Below are 21,169 nucleotides of genomic sequence, written 5' to 3'. Positions count from 1 at the left end.
TACCACACAGTACAGCCATACTCAGCGTGCACTGAGGAGAAGGGACTATTTGAGATCCATTTTCCTAAAGCATGACAGAAAGAATGAAGTATGACTGTCATCACGAAGGGAGAAGGATCACAGATGAGCAAAACAACATAGCGCAGATACTAACAATGGGATCACAGATGAGCAAAACAACATAGTGCAGATACTAACAATGGGATCACAGATGAGCAAAACAACATAGTGCAGACACTAACAATAGGATCACAGATGAGCAAAACAACATAGTGCAGATACTAACAATGGGATCACAGCTGGGCAAAACAACATAGTGCAGATACTAACAATGGGATCACAGCTGAGCAAAACAACATAGTGCAGATACTAACAATGGGATCACAGATGAGCAAAACAACATAGTGCAGATACTAACAATGGGATCACAGATGAGCAAAACAACATAGTGCAGATACTAACAATGGGATCACAGATGAGCAAAACAACATAGTGCAGATACTAACAATGGGATCACAGATGAGCAAAACAACATAGTGCAGATACTAACAATGGGATCACAGATGAACAAAACAACATAGTGCAGATACTAACAATGGGATCACAGATGAGCAAAACAACAAAGTTCAGATACTAACAATGGGATCACAGATGAGCAAAACAACATAGTGCAGATACTAACAATGGGATCACAGATGAGCAAAACAACATAGTGCAGATACTAACAATGGGATCACAGATGAACAAAACAACATAGTGCAGATACTAACAATGGGATCACAGATGAGCAAAACAACAAAGTGCAGATACTAACAATGGGATCACAGATGAGCAAAACAACATAGTGCAGATACTAACAATGGGATCACAGCTGGGCAAAACAACATAGTGCCGATACTAACAATGGGATCACAGCTGAGCAAAACAACATAGTGCAGATACTAACAATTTGATCACAGATGAGCAAAACAACATAGTGCAGATACTAACAGTGGGATCACAGATACAACATAGTGCAGATACTAACAATGGGATCACAGATGAGCAAAACAACATAGTGCAGATACTAACAATGGGATCACAGATGAGCAAAACAACATAGTGCAGATACTAACAATGGGATCACAGATGAACAAAACAACATAGTGCAGATACTAACAATGGGATCACAGATGAGCAAAACAACATAGTGCAGATACTAACAATGGGATCACAGATGAGCAAAACAACATAGTGCAGATACTAACAATGGGATCACAGATGAGCAAAACAACATAGTACAGATACTAACAATGGGATCACAGATGAGCAAAACAACATAGTGCAGATACTAACAATGGGATCACAGCTGAGCAAAACAACATAGTGCAGATACTAACAATGGGATCACAGATGAGCAAAACAACATAGTGCAGATACTAACAATGGGATCACAGCTGAGCAAAACAACATAGTGCAGATACTAACAATGGGATCACAGCTGGGCAAAACAACATAGTGCAGATACTAACAATGGGATCACAGCTGGGCAAAACAACATAGTGTAGATAATGAACAATGGGATCACAGCTGAGCAAGACAACATAGTGTAGATAGTGAACAATGGGAATCACATCTGAGCAAAACAACATAGTGCAGATAATGAACAATGGGATCACAGCTAAGCAAAACAAAATAGTATAGATACTGAACAATAGGATCACAGATAAGCAAAACAACACAGTGCAGATACTGAACAATGGGAATCACAGCTGAGCAACACAACATAGTGCAGATAATCACAGCTGAGCAAAACAATGTAGTGCAGATATTGAATAATGGGAGTTTCACTGGGCATTTAGTACATCTCATTTACAACCAACCAGAAAACTTTGGGGTGCACCAGCAGTCATCACCCTTATGCAGAAATGTCACTGCATGTTAAAGTTTCTCCTTTATTAAGTAGCTCTTGATCCAGCTGATAGCATGACATGCATCTGTTCTTGCCCAACTTTCCGGAGTAGAACAACAGTGTTCTCTTTCCATTCCTCTGCATTCTTTCCTCTACTGAGGGATCAGTTACATTCTGTAAGTGGGGCAGACAGGAACCCTGTCACTTTTTTCAGAATCTGTGGCAGATATTCAGTCCTGTGTCGGACCTCATTTTCCATCAGTCTTGCCATTGCCCTTTCTGTCGTCTCTGTGCCTATCCTACTGTGTCACTATTCTAGTGATTTCACTTATCCTCTTACCCCAACCCTCTACCCTCCCAGCCTGACATCTCCCCTTTATCTTTCATTGATTCTGACCTAGACGATGTACATGGTCAGCCGTAATAGTATCCTGACTGTATGGTCTTCTATCCTTTATATGGCTTATGCAACCTGGTAATAGATTTTTGAAGATGTTTACCCAAAGATGCTTGCTTCTTGCATAAGCCAGGTTTTGATTTCCTTACTATTTCTGACACTCTCCACTTAGCTTTCTCGTACTCATTTTTTCTTGATCCTTCATTCTTGAAGCTCTCTGGAAGGCCTTCACCTTTTCCAACATTGCCTCTTTTTCCTTCTCTGCACAAATAAAAAAAAAAAATGGGTAACAGTAAAGTACTGATGGAAGGAAAATTGAATGCTAAATGCACTTTAAAAGGGTGAGCAAGACAGACATTGTCTCCATCTCCAGAGAAGCAAATGTTATGCAGTAACATGATATGTGTACATAAGATCTTAGAAGTAGATGGTGAGAAACGACACTCATGTGGAAGGTTGCTGAAGGTCAGGCAGAGTCACCAACAACAAAGAAATGGAACTAGGTTCAGTGTAATCCTAGGGAACCATTGCCTTATGGAAAGGATAATGAATATATGAAACCAGCTTCCAGAATCTCCAGTTAAAACAAAACAACAGAGACATTCAAGAGTGTGGGGGCTGTCTGCTAGGGAAAGAGAAGCAACATCAGGGTAACTGTCATATGGTTACTACACACATCAGATAAATCACAAAACCAGCTCTCTCTCTCTCTCTTAACCAGATATAATGAGATGAGCTGCTGAAATTTTAGATGTGCACTGTATAGGACTAAGTGGTTATCATGTGATGCCCCTTACATACAACTAAAAACACAAGATGCACTAGTTACACAAAACTGAAAGAAATGGGAAAACAAATCTACTTCTGTTTCTTATCAGCTCTGCAGGGAAGAAAATATGGTCAGTTCCAATTAAATAGAATATACCCCAGATTTAGGACAGAACGTGTGAGGATATTATGTAGAGCTGGATTAACATTACTAGGTTTTATGGTATGGAAGACAACAATTCACAACATTTTTTATTGTTTTTGCATGAGAAAGAACCTTTTTCTTCATTTCTGAAGCTTGGGAATGTGAAACAAAAAAATGAATAATTTTGCATTATTTCTACAGGAAAAATGACTGTTTTGTTCACTTCAGGACATCCTTGGCGTACCACTCATGAAGGTCACGGGGAAGGAGCATCATGGATTCTTGGTTGCTAAATACCATCAATTATCATTCTGAAGGTACGTAGAATTCAGTGAATTTAGGAAGCTCATTAGGCCGATATAAAAAAACTATTAAAACTGTAATTCTTGTTTCCAAAAGACGGTTTCCTTTACTACTACAATGAACATTGGCAGAGTAAGAACTTGTAGTATGTATCTCACACATTGGGAACAGTGAGGCTTTCATATTATCGTACAAAAGTATGGACATGTATAAGAAACTGCAGTGAATGAAGTGAATTAACTGAATGGCACAGTGGTGCAGTGGTAGCATTGTTGCCTCACAGGAAGAGATTCTCCGGTTCAATTCTCTGTTAGTGTGCCATCTGTATGTCCTCCCAGCATTTGTGTGGCTTTCTTCTGGGTGCTCCAGCTTCCTGCCATATGTCTGGAGTGTTTCTCCTCAGGCCGCTGCTGACAACTGGCTTCATTCCAAGTTGGACTTTCCTGGTTAACAAATATAAAATGAATGCAGAAATGTGTCTTTTATTTATACAAAACTGCCACCTCTACACCTGTAAACTAGTATGCCATGAAAAATGTTATGTCATGGCACAAAGACTTCTTAATCACAACACCTGTTTTGCATTTCATGTTTAGGGTGGGATGGTTTTATAGAACAGGGTGTTGAAAAGGTAGCTCTGCTAAGGGAGGAACAGTTAATTCAAGATATTTCTTTTAAGACACATAACATCATGGCTGATGAGATGCTGCACTCTTTAAGAGAAGAGTAGTATAGTAAGGTAATGACACCAGCTACTGCAGGTACAGAACATGCCCATCTATGCCAATGGAAAGAGGCAGAAGCTTAAAAATGCTTAAGAGATAGTCATAAAAGCACCTACCATGAAATTCTAGGATGCAGTACAACCTTTATCCTGCAAGTAAACTCTAATCAACAAGAACTAGTAGTAGTACTAATACAGGAAAGCAGACTACCACCTTGCAGATCAAAAAATTTATCTGATGTTAAAATACACTACAATTGTAACTTTATATTCAAAATGGATAGATGGTAAGATGAGGTAAGCATTTGTTTGGGTTGTTTGATTCTGATAACTTGTTTGCAGTTAAAAGCTTTCTCTAGAGGCTCCTTTATCTATTTAAAATGTTCATTTAAAGGCTCACTGCTGCTTTTCTGCTGTGAGAAACATTTCTGCAGTTTGTTTCTAAGTAGTTTGGATATTTGTAGCATTGTCCATATTCAGGATTGTGTTTGGGCCTAGTGTTTGTGGAGGCTGTGTGTCTGAGCATATGGTCAGGGACATCTTGGTTTAGCCAAAGCCATTAGGCATTTCAATGAGAGAGGATTGTTTAAGGCCATTGGCTGACTGAGGTTACCTGGACTGCAGCTTAGAGTTAGCACCTCATTGGTTCTTTTGAGCTTTTTTTTAAAAAGTTGTCTCAGGTTTCAACTTTCTGTTACCTAAGAAGTTAAGTTTGTGAGTGTTTCTGCCATTTCACACTGAGCTAATTGAAGGAAGGACACTGAGCAAACTCGGATCTATAATATATAACATTAAGTATCCTGTTTTTTTGCTTATTTTTTTGAGTTATTTATAGCACTTTGTCTACTATACACTTTTCTAGCTAGTTTCACTGTGTGGGAGGTATTAACTGGAAATTGTCCACTTTTATTAAGCATCTGTTTGGGTTGTTTGATTCTGATAACTTGTTTGCAGTTAAAAGCTTTCTCTAGAGGCTCCTTTATCTGTTTAACACTTTCATTTAAAGGCTCACTGCTGCTTTTCTGCTGTGAGAAACATTTTTGCAGTTTGTTTCTTACCCTCCCTCACTATTTGTATGCTGTTCTTATAGTTGGTGGCTTTGAAGTTGCCTGCCGCTACTGTAAATTTGATCTGGGACACTCCTCCCAGTCTAGTGTTATTACCTCATTCTATGTAATACAAGGAGAACATTTGAGAAGGCCAATCCACTTAGTTTCTGCTCCTCCTTTCTCTCTTTCCACTTAAAAAAAAAAAAAAAATCTAAGCTTGTTTCCTGCCTTTCCTGTGGGTAGTCTAGTCTGGATACAGATTTGCTGTGTCCAGGACTATTTGTGGGCTTCTGAGCCCCCAAGCCTTTCTGTGTTGGAGGAAAGCATTCTAGCTTAATTTTGTTTTTTAGAACTAGCCAGTTTTTTTAGTTTCAGCACTCAAGTCTGTTTCTTTGAGCTCAGCACTTGTTCAGAACTTGTTGTAAGCACTAAATAAGCTACAGATTACTATAGCACTCAACTTTCCTCACTTGTCTCGAGGAAAATAGTTTCTAGTTCTTAACAAATAAGCACCTATCCAGGCATGTCTAACAGTCAGCTCCTGGTGTTTTCTCCTGTCTACCTGATTAATCTGGGCATCTTGGGGCAATGCAGCAACTGCCTCATGTGCACAGACAACCCTTTCCTCCTACCACCCAACACTACAACCTGTGAGAGATGCACTTATATAGCCAAACTGGAAGCAAAGCTCTCTTCATCCAAGACTGGATTAGACAGTCAAGAGGAGAAGGTAAACACTTGCACCTCACATAGCCCCTCAAAGCCTACACCACCAAAACACACACATAGAAACACAAAATACACATCTACATTCACGGAGGATCTCAGTAAAAATCTGCCCAAGCAACAGGAACCTCCAAAGCAGAAACAAAAACAACCTCCACCCCCCCCCAACACATCCCAAATGACACATAGCCCACAAACTCAGTGTGCCACTCAACCACAGCCCATAAGGCATAACAACGTACCCAAAACTCTAGTCATAGGTGACTCTATAGACAGGCACACTGATGTTCCACTCATCAGGCTAAACAAGGAGAAAGTTACTGTCAGTTGCCTGTCAGTTGCCAGGATATGCCACATAATGCATGCACTCAGGTCACTCCACAACAAGTACAAATATGACTCTGTCATTGTCCATGTTGGTGTGAATGACCTGAGACATACCTCCCTGGACTACATGAAAAGAGATGGAGGAGCTTTCTGATCTTGTAGCCCAGGCAGGTATGACCCTAGCCCTGAGTAGCATCCTGCCATCACACAGAATTATACCACAATACAAGGACAAAATGATTGATATACACAATTGGCTAAGTTTCTGGTGTCATTCTAAGGGGATCCAGTATCTGTCTGCCTGGGAAGGCATGATCAACAAACCACGACGCTTTGCCAGTGATAGCCTGCACCTGTTGCCTCTGGGATTCTCTATACTTGCTAAGGCTCTAGCCACCCCTATAGTGCCTTTTTTAGGCAAGGTTCAAATGACAAATTCACCATTATAACAGGTACAAGCAAGCAGAATCTGAGGGTATTGCTACTCAGTGCTAGAAGTCTAAACCTCAAAATGCACTCACTCAAGTCACTCCGTAAAATGGAGAACATCGACATCTGTGCAGTGACAGAGACCTGGTTCAAGGCTCCAGAGAGTACCCCTGCATTACCAGGCTATACTTCATACCACACCTTTAGGCCACCTAACCTGGACTGAAACACTAAAGGCGGAGACGTGTCCATATTCATTAAGAATGTCCACACCTCCAGGCTAGTTGCTCAGCATAATGCATCCGAGATTATCCAAGTGCAACTAACTCTGGGCAATACCACAATCCAAATTGTAGCTTGCTACAGATCCCCCACCATGCCCCAGGATTCCCACTCCTCATTTCTTGATACACTGGAAAATATTATGGTACAACCTAACACCCTAATAATGGGTGAATTCAACTACCCCACCATTAACTGGGAAAACTACTCATGTACCAATTCTTGTGCTCAACGTTTTCTGGAATTCATAAATTCCAATGCCTTGGATCAACTTATCCTCACCCCCACCAGAGGCAGCAATATCCTAGACCTGGTTATTACCAACATGGGCAACCGGTGCTACACACCAGAGGTCAGTTCCTCGTTGGTCAGATCCGACCACAAGCTACTCACCCTAGACATCCACATCCCTCCCCCACCACCCATTAGGAAAACCCCGTAAAAAGTTTCTCCAAAGCCAACTCCACGTTTCTTAAGACAGAAGTGGCAAACTTCACGACACCCATGCTGATGGACAATAGAGGTATGACTGCTGAATCCTACACAAATTCACTTTATAAGCACTTACATGAGTGCAAGGATCGTACAATCCCTAACAGAACCAAGATGCTATCCTCCAAAACAAGGAAGCCAGTCTGATGGTCCCTTGCCATAAACAAACTTTATAACAAAAGAAAGAAACTGTTGCAAAAAAGAGTAAATTCCCATGATTTGAGAAACTCCCTGGTCAGCCTCAGTAAGAAGCTGAGATCCCCTCATAAAATCCCCCAAAGCTAGTTATGAAAACAAAATTGCCACTGACTCTAAAGGCAACCACAAAGCATTCTATAGCTATGTCAAGAATCTCATTGGCAACACTTAGATCTGCTCTGAGTTACTGCACAATGGCACTAAATATACAGAATATTTTTTGAAATAAAGGACTTTCTAACATCCGTGTCTGCTTTTGCTGGCCAATTTTTGTTTTTTTACTAAATATACAGAACCAACTGACATTGCCAATGTCCTGGCAGATAGGTTCAGTGCTAACTTTACCCCCCCTCTCATCCCCTAAAGGGCCCATCTCTATACCAGAAGTATGGAAAGTTCCTGTAATCATGGCTGCACAGGTAAAAAACACACTCTCCAAAGGGAAGAACAAAGCATCTGTGGGCCCTGACAACATCCCAGGCTGTGTTCTACATGAACTACAGAATGAACTGGCAACCCACCTAAGTACCATGTTCAGTCATAGCCTCACCTCAGGCTATGTGCCCACTGAATGGCGCACGGTGACGGTTATCCCACTCCACAAAGGGAGAGCCACCATGGACCCCTGAAACTACCGCCCCATTAGCCTGACAAGACTGGTCTGCAAGGCTATGGAACGTATCATCATGGAACTTATAAACAATGACATTGGCAATCTCCAAACTCAGGACCCCACCCAGTTCCGGTTTGTAAAAGGCAGATCATGTCTCCTAAACCTGATAGACTTCTTTGAAGCAGTCACCAAAGCCGTAGATGAGGGTACGCTGGTTCACACAGCCTATCTAGATCTTGCCAAGGCTTTCAACACCATTTCCTACTCTGGAATTATAGATAAACTCACTAAACTAGGTATAAATCCCTATGTCACAAGATGGGTTGCCAAGTGGCTCACTGACAGAACCCACACTGTGAAAGTAGCAGATTTCAAATCCAACTTCAGACCAGTGACAAGTGGACCACAGGGTTTAGTCCTGGGTCCTCTCCTCTTTGGTATTTACTTCTCTGAAGTACAACCTAACACAGAAGGTCTTTGGATAATGAAGTTTGCAGATGACTGCAAACTAAGAGCCATAATCAAAACTCCAACAGATGTGGACATTCTATAAAAGGGCCTCACTGAGACAGATGCCTGGTGTCATAGCTATGGCCTCAAGTTCAATGCCAAAAAGTGCATTGTCATCCCTTTTGGTAAAAACTCTGTACCCATGAACTGCCACATAGACGGTAGTCTAATTAACACTGAAAGTGTGATAAGAGACCTTGGGACACAGGTGGACAGTAGTCTCATCTTTGATAATCACATCGCCACAGTAGTCAGGAAATCCTTCTACGTGGCACACATCATAACAAAAGGTTTCTCATCCAGGAAAAAGAGGTCATGTTCCCCTCTACTCATCACTCATTAGACCCATTATAGAGTACAACACCCCTTTTGGTATGTACCTCACAAGACTTCTACAACAACTGGAAAGGCCACAGAAATACCTTACAAAGAGGATTACCGGCCTCAAACAGATGCCCTACACAGACCATCTAAAAAAACTGCAGCTTTACTCCATCGCATATTGCCTACTCAGAGGTGATCTCTGCCTAACACACAAAGCTATGTCAAACACAGAGCTTCTGGACATGCTCCACTTAAAGAAATCCCAATCCCTCCGAGCTACATGCTCTAGGGACCTTAACCTTGTCACCACAATAAACAAAACATGCTGGAGGGATAGATTCCTGGCCCAGAGACTTTCCATACTCTGGAACAAACTACCTATCTATATCAAACAAAGCTTCTAATTAGCACTCTTCAAGAAAAATCTTGATGATTGGATGGGAGATAGGAAATTCACCCAGGGGATCACTTCTGTGGCTCTGCTCGACAGTGGCACAGGAAAATCATTTTCTTGGGTGACGAAAGCCAGGGTACCTTTTGGCTAGGCTTATATAGGCCCTAGGGCCAATAGCCTAGTACTTACCTATGAACCTATGATGTTAAATAACTGGATCAACATTTTTTTTACTTTTAACATCAGTATAATTTTTTCCAGTGTTCAAGTATTGATACTTATAGGTGATATAGCCATTACATCCTACTCAGAAATATGAAGTCTTGTTGAAAATGTACAAGTCATATCTGGGCAAAACCAAATATAATGAAAGAACATAACGTTCTTTAATGACCTAAAGTGTCAAAACAAATTACATAGATATGTGAAGTCTATAACATATTCAAGAACTTAAACCAAATGGAAGACATGCCACTACATGAGAAAAATAATGTGGAAGTGAATTATTTTTTCAATCCGGAGCTAAAGTTATATCTTGGAGTGAGGAACATTATTCAGATTCTTAGACAGTGGACAATTTAATGAAATCAAAATCATCAGATGATGACTATCTTCCATTATCTTCTGCACCCCTCCACCTTATGACCTGCTTGTGCCTCAAGAAGTTGATAGTTTTCCCTTTCTGAGAGGGCAGGTTGATGTAAATGTAGCCGAAACAACTACCACTTACCCAGATACAGCCCAAGTTACTTCCAGCATTTGTAATTATTCCTCTGGATTAGTTTGTAACCCTAGATTCCATCAACAGCAACATTGAATACTTGTCGTACCACCAGCTGATCAGACATTAATTCAAACAGTGAATAGAGGGAAACAAATGTATCACAAACATAAAAATAAACTAGTGCTAACTGTGTGGGAAACTTAAAAATATGTCCTGATAAAGCCTCTGCACCAAAAACTGTCACTTTGACAAAGATTAAGCAAATTATTACTCAGTTCCCAACTGTCATAGATGGGTAGAAATATCAATGAACACCACCTGCAAAACAAAGTACAGCGAAAGAAACACATTCAGATTCTTCCACTGATTTTGACATACCTCCTACACAATTAAGTATATTGCAAGAAATATCAAATCCAGCAACAGCTGCAAGAGATAGTGAAACTGAACTCACCATAACAGTAGTGCGATACTGGACTGCAGTGCATTTTCAAATCATTGTAGATTATCTTCCCCCATTCAGACACATTCAGCTAACTATACAAATATCTTAGAAAGGCATGTATAACTACTACAAAACCTAACTATTAAAGACTTGAGAGCAGGGTTGAATGTCTACTCCCTCTGTCATTTTCAGAAAAATATGGGAAAATCTGAACATAAGCGATAATACCCCAAAACACACAGATTATGGATTTCTGACTTCTAAGGTTAACTTGTTAGCAGCCTTTACCAAAGCACTCCTTATTCTCTAACTATGATGGTAAAATATGGAATCAACTACCACATGATCTTACATCACAGACTTCTCTCCCACTCTTTAAAACTAATCTAAAACTTTTTCTCAATAACCACTGGTTATGCTCTTGTACCAACCCTGACTAACTGTTAGCCTTAACTAACTGTTCCACTCCAAAACCACTATATTCCTAGCAATAAACCCTCTATATACTGCACTCTATATATTAACCTATATTTACTGAAATACTAATGTATCGGAGTCCCCTCTATATACTACTCTATATATTAACCTATATTTACTTAAATACTAATGTCTCGGAGTCCCCTCTATATACTACACTCTATATATTAACCTATATTTACTTAAATACTAATGTCTCAGAGTCGCCTCTATATACTACACTCTATATATTAACCTATATTTACTTAAATACTAATGTCTCGGAGTCCCCTCTATATACTACACTCTATATATTAACCTATATTTACTTAAATACTAATGTCTCTGAGTCCCCTCTATATACTACACTCTATATATTAACCTATATTTACTTAAATACTAATGTCTCTGAGTCCCCTCTATATACTACACTCTATATATTAACCTATATTTACTTAAATACTAATGTCACTGAGTCCCCTCTATATACTACACTCTATATATTAACCTATATTTACTTAAATACTAATGTCTCTGAGTCCTCTCTATATACTACACTCTATATATTAACCTATATTTACTTAAATACTAATGTCACTGAGTCCCCTCTATATACTACACTCTATATATTAACCTATATTTACTTAAATACTAATGTCTCGGAGTCCCCTCTATATACTACACTCTATATATTAACCTATATTTACTTAAATACTAATGTCTCAGAGTCCCCTCTATATACTACACTCTATATATTAACCTATATTTACTTAAATATTAATGTCGCAGAGTCCCCTCTATATACTACACTCTATATATTAACCTATATTTACTTAAATACTAATGTCTCTGAGTCCCCTCTATATACTACACTCTATATATTAACATATATTTACTTAAATACTAATGTCTCTGTGTCCCCTCTATATACTACACTCTATATATTAACCTATATTTGCTTAAATACTAATGTCTCTGAGTCCCCTCTATATACTACACTCTATATATTAACCTATATTTACTTAAATACTAATGTCTCTGAGTCCCCTCTATATACTACACTCTATATATTAACCTATATTTACTTAAATACTAATGTCTTGGAGTCCCCTCTATATACTACACTCTATATATTATCCTATATTTACTTAAATACTAATGTCTCGGAGTCCCCTCTATATACTACACTCTATATATTAACCTATATTTACTTAAATACTAATGTCTCTGAGTCCCCTCTATATACTACACTCTATATATTAACCTATATTTTACTTAAATACTAATGTCTCGGAGTCCCCTCTATATACTACACTCTATATATTAACCTATATTTACTTAAATACTAATGTCTTGGAGACCTCTCTATATACTACACTCTATATATTAACCTGTATTTACTTAAATACTAATGTCTCGGAGTCCCCTCTATATACTACACTCTATATATTAACCTATATTTTACTTAAATACTAATGTCTCGGAGTCCCCTCTATATACTACACTCTATATATTAACCTATATTTACTTAAATACTAATGTCTCGGAGTCCCCTCTATATACTACACTCTATATATTAACCTACATTTACTTAAATACTAATGTCTCGGAGTCCCCTCTATATACTACACTCTATATATTAACCTATATTTACTTAAATAATGTCTCTGAGTCTTGACTACTATTTTCCTTATTTGTCTATTTAAGTAAATTTTTTATTTTTTTCCTCTATTTTTTATGTAAACTTTTTTACTCAATTTTGTATTACAGTCTTTTGATACCTTTTGTAATCATTTATGTTACATTTTAAATTTTTTGTAAGTTTTTTTTCTCTGGAGCTTTTCTCCCCGGGCCTCTACTGAAAATGGACATGTATCCAGTTGGACTAGCCCGGTCAACAAATGTAAAATAAAAAAAATAAATAAATAAAATAAATGCCCCATAACTCCTAATTGGGGAGAATTAAAGCTGTTGTGCAAAAGGAAAATGAGTCTATTTATGCAAATCTGCAATGAATGATAGATGTATTTAAAGCCTTTTCTGCACATCCAGAACCTACAGAAAGGGTGGCAGCCAGTGGGTTGTCAGCAGCTTTTGAAGAAGGGTTGCTACCTCCCACAGTAAAGTAAATTTAAAAAAGTTTGCTTAAATTGGCCAAGTTTGGGCATTTATTTATAAAATTGTGACTCAAGCATAACATGTGGCAGACAATATACTCAGGAAAGAAAAGGAACAAAAAGGCAGCGTTAGTTGATATTCAGCTCAAACAGTTTGATGCACACAATTCAGGGTGTGGGAGTGTCCAAAGTCTCTTTAGACTATCCAGAAACAAAACATATTCCTATGCAAATCGGTCCTGTAAAAGAACAGCGTGCATTTGTTGTAGGAAATTGGGGCCTTCTGTATCTGTTAGGTAGAAATTTGTTGTTTAAATTACGATGCAATGTGTATTGTGCACTACTTGGTATATTTCCAGATATTCCTAGTGAACCTTTAGAATTATATTCAAATGAAATCTGTACAGATGGAGATGCCCTTTTTGCTATTCTAACACCAGACCGAAATGCAGAAAATGCTGGCTTGGATGAATTAAAAGTAGTCCCTCCACAGCTCTAGACTACCCATGAAAATGAGATAGTGAGATAGGGTTCATAAAAAGATATAGAACCTGTAAGTATAACATTGAAACCTTGTGAGTGTCTGTCTATGGTAGTTCGGTATCATTTGTTGGTAGAAGCAAAAAAAGGAATCACATCTCTTATTTCTGCCTTGTTAAAACAAGGTATCACCATTTGAAATTGAAGTTCCTGTAAAACTCCTATTTTACCAATTAAAAAAACAGGAAAAAATGCATATGGATTTGTACAAGGATTACGAGCAGTGAATGCAGTAGTAGTACAGATATTTCCAGTAGTCCCTAATTCTACAACAGTTCTAAGTTCTCTTCCATCAGACACCACCACCTTCTAAGTGATAGACAATTCATATGCCTTTTTTTCTATTTCTGTACATTCAGATAGCCGATATCTGTTTGCAGTTATATATATGAAGGGCGACAGTACACTTGGACTAGATTACTACAAGGATATGTAGAATCACTCCCTCTTTTCTCTGGAGAAGAAAAACCAGCTAGAAAAGACTAACTTTCCTTGTGGTTCTACTCTAATTCAGTATGTAGATGATTTACTTTTGGTTTACCTTCATAATGCCGATCATGTTATGGTCGACCCCACTTCCGTGAATACCAAACTGCGACTCTTCAAAATTTCGAACACCACATTTCCGAATGACAAAATCTCGCCCCATTTTTGACCCATGTTAGCACTGGTGTGGAAGTGTGGCACGGGCGAAAATGTCAAAATGTTAACTTTTTTCGACATTTGAAAGATTTTGCGGTTCTGGTTTTGTGGAAACGGTTCGGTGATGTGGCCGATCGATTATGTGTGATCGACCTTATGAAGGTAAACTTTTATTTTTAGCTTCAAACCCCCCACATGACTGCAAACAGGATACTATTTTAATGTTGACAAAGTTAGCAGAATTAGGATTTAAGGTTAACAAAGATAAATTACAGTTATTTAAATCACAGGCTCATTACATGTGACATCTTATTTCAGAAGGTACAAGACAGATCTTTCCTTTAGACATGACTACAATACAAACTGTATCATGTCCTACTACATTAAAACAGTTCCAAGCTTTCTCGGAACTATCAGGTTACTGTAGAGAATGGATTTTTAATTATGCAGAAGCAATGAAACCATTACTAGAATTATTAAAGAAAAATACCCCTGCACCTTTTTCCTGGAGGACTGTCATGAGCAAGCTTTTGTACAGCTGAAAACATTACTTTTAAACCCTCTTACACATGGACTGACAGATTATTGTTAAGAGATTTTTCTTGTTTTGTAGTGAAAGAAATAAAGTAGCATCTTGGTATTAGAACAATGTAGAAATTAGGGTTATTGACCTATTACTTATTTCAACACAATTTTTTAATCTGTAGCTGCAGCCCTCCCCAGTTGCCTTAAGGCACTTGCTGTGACAGCAAATTTAGTGGAAATGGCACCTACTTTAACTCTTGGGCTCAAAACTTACATGGCTGTTCTACATTACTTACAGGCATTGTTAGTAAAGATTAAAACACAATGTGTATCTGCAGCACGATTGTCTAAATATGAGTATCTTTACTTAATAATTCTTGTTTACAAATTGTTCAATGTCCACCACTTAACCCTGTTTCTATAATTCCTACAACAAATGAAGAGAACCTAATAATTGTGTAGTTTTTATTAACTCTGTTCTTCCTCCTAGGTTACACTTATATGATCTTCCATTGCAGAATCCATAACTTGTAGCAGCCTTTTCCATTTGTATGCAAGACAGAATCTTATTAACTGGAAAATTAAATGAGAATGTGCCTGCTCAAGCAGCCAAATTAGGAGCTCCTACTGAAGCCTGTAAGACTGGCAAAAATCAATCATTAACAATTTTCAGAGATTTGTGTTATGCTTACGGAGTAGTTTATGTTTTTGGGACAGTGAGGTTTAGTAGGAAATGTTATTAAAAATGCATTTTTTGTTAATGATTTATTAGATGTATTGTTATTGTCAAGAGAGGTAGTTCTGGACAAACGTGCTACACATAAATGATGATTCCTTCATAACTAAGGGAAATAGTTTTGCAGTTACGGTGGCAAGACTGGCCACATTGTCTTATCCTGTTCAGGCTTTTTTTTGCAACAATGAATGAAACTAACAACAAGTTTATAGGATTTGTTATCTTTTAAGAATCACACAGAGAACTCTAACAAAATGAGGTGGATAAATAGTGTTGCAGCCGGTCTACAGACCTTTTGTAGTGCCACCCAGATAATAGGCTAGTAGCCACAACATTTCTTAAACGATTTGGTCAAAACCTAACATTTACCTTTTAATTTGGGCAAAAATGTTTACTAAAACAGATTTGCAATGATTGGTATATCCTCATCTTTCAGAAGTCATTATTTTGTAAATACTTATATAATTTGCTCAGAATGCAGTATGTCGAAATCTGTACCTGCACCTATTCAAACACTGAAAAAAACCCCAGGGACCCTTTTGTTCCACACACTTGGGCTTTATTAAACTTCCTAAAGTGCAGAAATTTAGATATATATCACTGTTGCTGAGACTTTTTCTGGATGGGTAGAGGAATATCCCTGTCTAAAGAATGATGTAAAATCATAGCTAAAAAGTTAACAGAACTGATCCATAGATTTGGGACCTGGTATTGCATTTATTCAGTTCAGGACATTCACTTCATTAGCCAGGTAATTCAGCAGATTAGCAAAACTTTGAATGTAAAATTGCATTTCTATTGTCCTTATAGACCACGAGACTCAGGGATGGTGGGAGGAGCTAACAAAACCATTAAGATCCAATTAGATAAAGTTTGTAAGGAGACTGGTCTTAAATGGCCAGTAGCTTTGCCCTTAGTTTTATTCAGTATGTGAAGTGCATCTAGTACCACTAGAGGATTATCCCCTCATGAAATTCTTATGGGCAGACCCATGAGAATGCCTGCTACACCCCTTCCCAAGAATTTGGAATTGCAAGATATTGATGAATCTGTTTTCTTGTATTGCAAATCTCTTTGTTCTATTTTACAAAAGTATCACAAGTCAGTTCTCTACACAGTATAATGTCCTACAAAGCAACAAAGTCATAGCATTTCAGGCCAGAGATTATGTCTACATTAAGGTACATTCCTGATGAGACTGATTCAGCTCCAAAAAGAAGGGACCCTACTTGGTTTTGCTCACAACTGCTACTGTCATGTTTTTCGAAGGAGAATACACCTGGATATATGTGCCACATGACAAGAAGACCCTCCCTCATAATGACTGCAGTTGAGACTCCATTAACATCATTCTACATGAACCAAAAGAACCAGATGAAAAACAGATATCCTTACATCTGGGCATGATAACCAATGCCATGTTTCCATCCGGACCAAATCCAGAACTAAATTTGAATTGTTTGCCACACAGATTAAATCCAAAAGTGAATGCAGCTGAGCTACATTTTGTACCAGATCAGGAAGTAAAATTATGTGACTCCATTTCTTCATCCTGACTCTTGTTTAAACTCAACAGTGTTTTTCTTGCCACTGAAACCAACAACAGTGATTCATCATACCTTTTGGACACTGACATAAATAATGCATCATCCAAACAGAATTTATTTGCAAAATCATCTGAAGTTAATGTTTTTGGTTGGAGATTATTTGGTGACTGATTTTGTGTGGACAATGAACAAACACTGTAAGATGCATGTTTGCAGTTCCTTCAAAACCCTCTCTAGCCAAAGCATGCTTGTCTTCCTTATGGCCCTATTATTCAGACAGCTAGTGTGACTTTCATTGTTATTTTATTTTGCTTACTTTTGCCAGTTGGAATTGTGAGTACATCAGCATCTGCAACCATTGGGACTCTAAGTACTGAATATTTTTTTTTAAAATATATACATGCATCATTAAGAACAGAGACAGGTGTCTGGTTAAAATCAAATTAAGAACATCTGCATGACATCTTAGAATTAATTTTTCTGCTGCCTTGTCTTGTACATATATACACAGACTCTCAATTTTAATGACTGTTGGGTTTGTTCTCACATACTTACGGCACATGGTGGGTGTATTCCACTGATTCCTATACTAGTAACTGATATAGAGCTTCCTATTGCATTTTGTATTATTTTTCCCACTAGAGATTAGAAGGCTAAACCCTTACATTAATTTAGCAAAAAGAGCTTGAATATCTGCACAGCAAGCAAAACTGGTAAACCAGAAATTAAATCATCTTAAGCTAAAGGTCCATAGATATTCCAGACACATAAATATTTTATTGTAACATCAAGTAAAGAGCTTTAGTCCCTCTAATCTGGGACTTCTTCAGAACAGTTTTACGTAGATTCTTCAGATTGCTTGTTGAGATATGTCAGACACATAATCTTTATTTTACAGTAATATCACTTCCACTATCAGTTACTGCTAAAGGACACTTGCTATGCTAAAAATGGAATGCTTTTTGTTGGAAACAGTGTTTGGAATTTCAATTGGGAGGATTTATGATGGTGCTGAAAGGCAGGCCATGGCAGAGTTGCATGAATACTATTATATTTGCATGGATCTAGCTTATCCCTGATTACCTACAGGGTAGTCTTATTGTTGTTATGTTGACCATGTTATACAAGATTTATGACATACAGCAGCTTTACCTGAAGAAAATATTCATAATACTCACCTCAGAAGAGATATTAAAGACATTCCAAACCCAGATGAAAAATAGTTGCCTCTTGGGTTTACCATAAGAAGACTGCTTTTAAAGGACTTGCTCGCATGGACCTTGGTGATGAGGTCATTTCTGGAGCAGGGATTATATCTGCTTATGGGTTGTTCAAGTCCATTTGGGAGCTGAGAAAGTTGTCTAAGCATTTAGAAATGTTAAGTAACTTCTCCTGTGAGTCCACTAATTTAATTACTCAAGAGATGACTGCCATGTACAGTGTGGTGCTACAGAACTGAAAGGCACTTAATTTTACTCTTGCTTCTAAAAGGGGTATGTGTGCACTCATCAAAATGGAGTCCTGCTCATTTATTCTTGAGAGTACTGATGCCATTTGTAGTCAGCTAGAAATAATTCAAAAAGTGACTGAACTTTCACATGCCAAAGAAGCTGATAGTTGCCAGTGGGCATGGTTAATCTTTTTTCCAGATAGGGAGCATGTATTTTGAAGTTCTTTATACTCATAGCTATTATAATTAATTATTAGACATTATTTTATTCCTGATAAAAGCTTGTATTCTAAACCTACTAGAATCCGGAGTGATTGTCATTCTACAAATGCACCAGATTAAATCAATGCTACTGAACACATTGTATAAAAGTCATAGTACATTAGAAAGTGAAAATAAAGTAATGTAAAATTTTAGTAAATTGTACATATAAGAGGTGTATGAAAACAAATATGGAAATGGAAAATGTGAACTGAAAATTATTTACAGTATTCACATTGTGTTTTCATTCCATCATGTTGTAGGCATGTTTATATTGTTAATAAGACTATGTTTGTGGCAGGGACAGAAGGAAATTACATGAGAAGAATGTCTGATAGTAAATGAAAATGTGAGAGCTCTCCTGAGACCCTGCAGTCATTGTTCAGTCATAAATGAAATATATGATTTTAGTGATGATTTACAGCATCAGATGGGGGGAATGTAAAGGGTAAGGCCTACAGAGAAGGAACAGTGTTAGTGTGTGTATTTCATTTTACTTACAAGTATTGTTATTAAAGATTAAAACATAATATGTATCTGTAGAATGATTGTCTAAATATGAAAACTTCATTACAAGATGGATTCCTGAGTGATTTTCCTCTGTGTATCTGATGATCTACTTCCTGCCAAATGTGAAAAATGCTAGCATGGCAAAAAGTGTAGAAAGTTCTGTTCTTTGTATTAAGTTCTTTTATTGAATTAGGAACTCATGCCTAATATGAAAAGTCATAAACACAGATTTGGACAGTCTCTCAAGAACTATTGGTGTTGGCTGGATGTATGTCATATGTATGAATCATGTAAGTTACCCCGGTGGTGCACATACATATTGAAGATAAATCCCAGAGAATTATAGACCATCTGGAACTTCAGTGAGTAACAGTCCTTCCAATCACTGTCCATATTGATGAGGAGGGAATTTAACTGCTATCTAAGACACCTAGCACTTCAGGAAACATGTGGTGTCATAGAATGCCTACACAGTGTTGGTGTTCTCCTCTGCTGTTCTTGGAAACCAGATATTCTCCTTCCAATGCTGCAGATAATGATGAGGAATTCCTTAAGTAGTTGTGAATCAGTGGCTTGGAATATACCTAATGTGTCCCCCATAAGGTCCAGAATTATTCTTCCAGCTAGGACGGTCAACATTATACGTACCTTGGTGTTCACAGGAATAGGCATTGCATGAATCCACCTCTATTTCATTCATGGGTAGCGCAGTAAACATTTTAGTAAAGCATGCCTTCAGATTTTTTTTTATCCTCTGGTGACATCTTCAGAAAGCTTGCAGAGGGCCAGGGGACAAATACATGCATAGACCTAAATTGCCATGACCCTGTCGATGTGCAGTGGTAGGTCCATCAAAGTCTATGGACATACCTGTACACAAGCTCCCTGGTGATCTCCCAGAAAGCTAAAGTAAAAGTTAAACTTACAGGAGCTTTCAATGGTACACTTCAATTTTACAGAGGATTTATTTAACATACCAGCTGTCTACATTTAACTAGATGCAGGCAGGAATGTTTCATCATCCTAGATGCACTAAATAGCGTGGTGTGAAAGGTACGTTTTTTATTGAGACAGTACATTTTAAAAATCTGAAAAACTATTAACTTTTTTTCCAAAATTAGATAATATTAAAATGGTACCATTTTCAATTATCAGGTGTAAAATGCCATCTTGCAAAAGAAAAGGATCAAGAAGAATGTGAAAAAAAATATCCATATTCCTACATTTATTAACAAATAACTTTACTAAGAAATAATCATCTTTGACAAACTAACAATATAGTGCTTCAGAATGATAATTACTACATAGTTTCTAGTACAAGTTTACATAATAGCACACTAAAAAGAAAATCAATATAGCAATAACCCATGCCTGGGTGTGGGTAATGCTGGATTTACCCACGGTTGTCGTGGTTTGGTCACGAGGGCGAAGCCCGAGTGGCCAAACAAAGCCAACCGTGGGTAAATCCAGCATTACCCACACCCAGAAGTGGGTTATTGCTATTATACAATGACATTATTTAAGAAAAAAAATAATTACTTTTCTTAAATAATGGCATTGTATAATGCCTCCTTGCTGCCCTTCCGCAGCTGTCTGGTATTCTGCGGCAGTTCTGATGTACTGCGCATGCGTATGCCTATGCAG

The 21,169-nt window shown here is 37.8% G+C and overlaps 1 protein-coding gene across 2 annotated transcripts in view; it reads right to left on the bottom strand.

The window, feature by feature from the left end:
• The window catches only part of ATP10B (ATPase phospholipid transporting 10B (putative)), a 2,370,254-nt gene that overhangs the window by 337,098 nt on the left and 2,011,987 nt on the right, over positions 1 to 21,169 (bottom strand). The window lies entirely within an intron of this gene.

The sequence above is a fragment of the Protopterus annectens genome, chromosome 4.part0 (genome assembly GCF_019279795.1).
Source record: "Protopterus annectens isolate FY-2018-M chromosome 4.part0, PAN1.0, whole genome shotgun sequence".
NCBI classification, from domain to species: Eukaryota; Metazoa; Chordata; order Ceratodontiformes; family Protopteridae; genus Protopterus; species Protopterus annectens.
The sequence above is the reverse complement of the archived record's forward strand: the minus strand, read 5'-3'. Positions and strand labels throughout refer to the sequence as shown.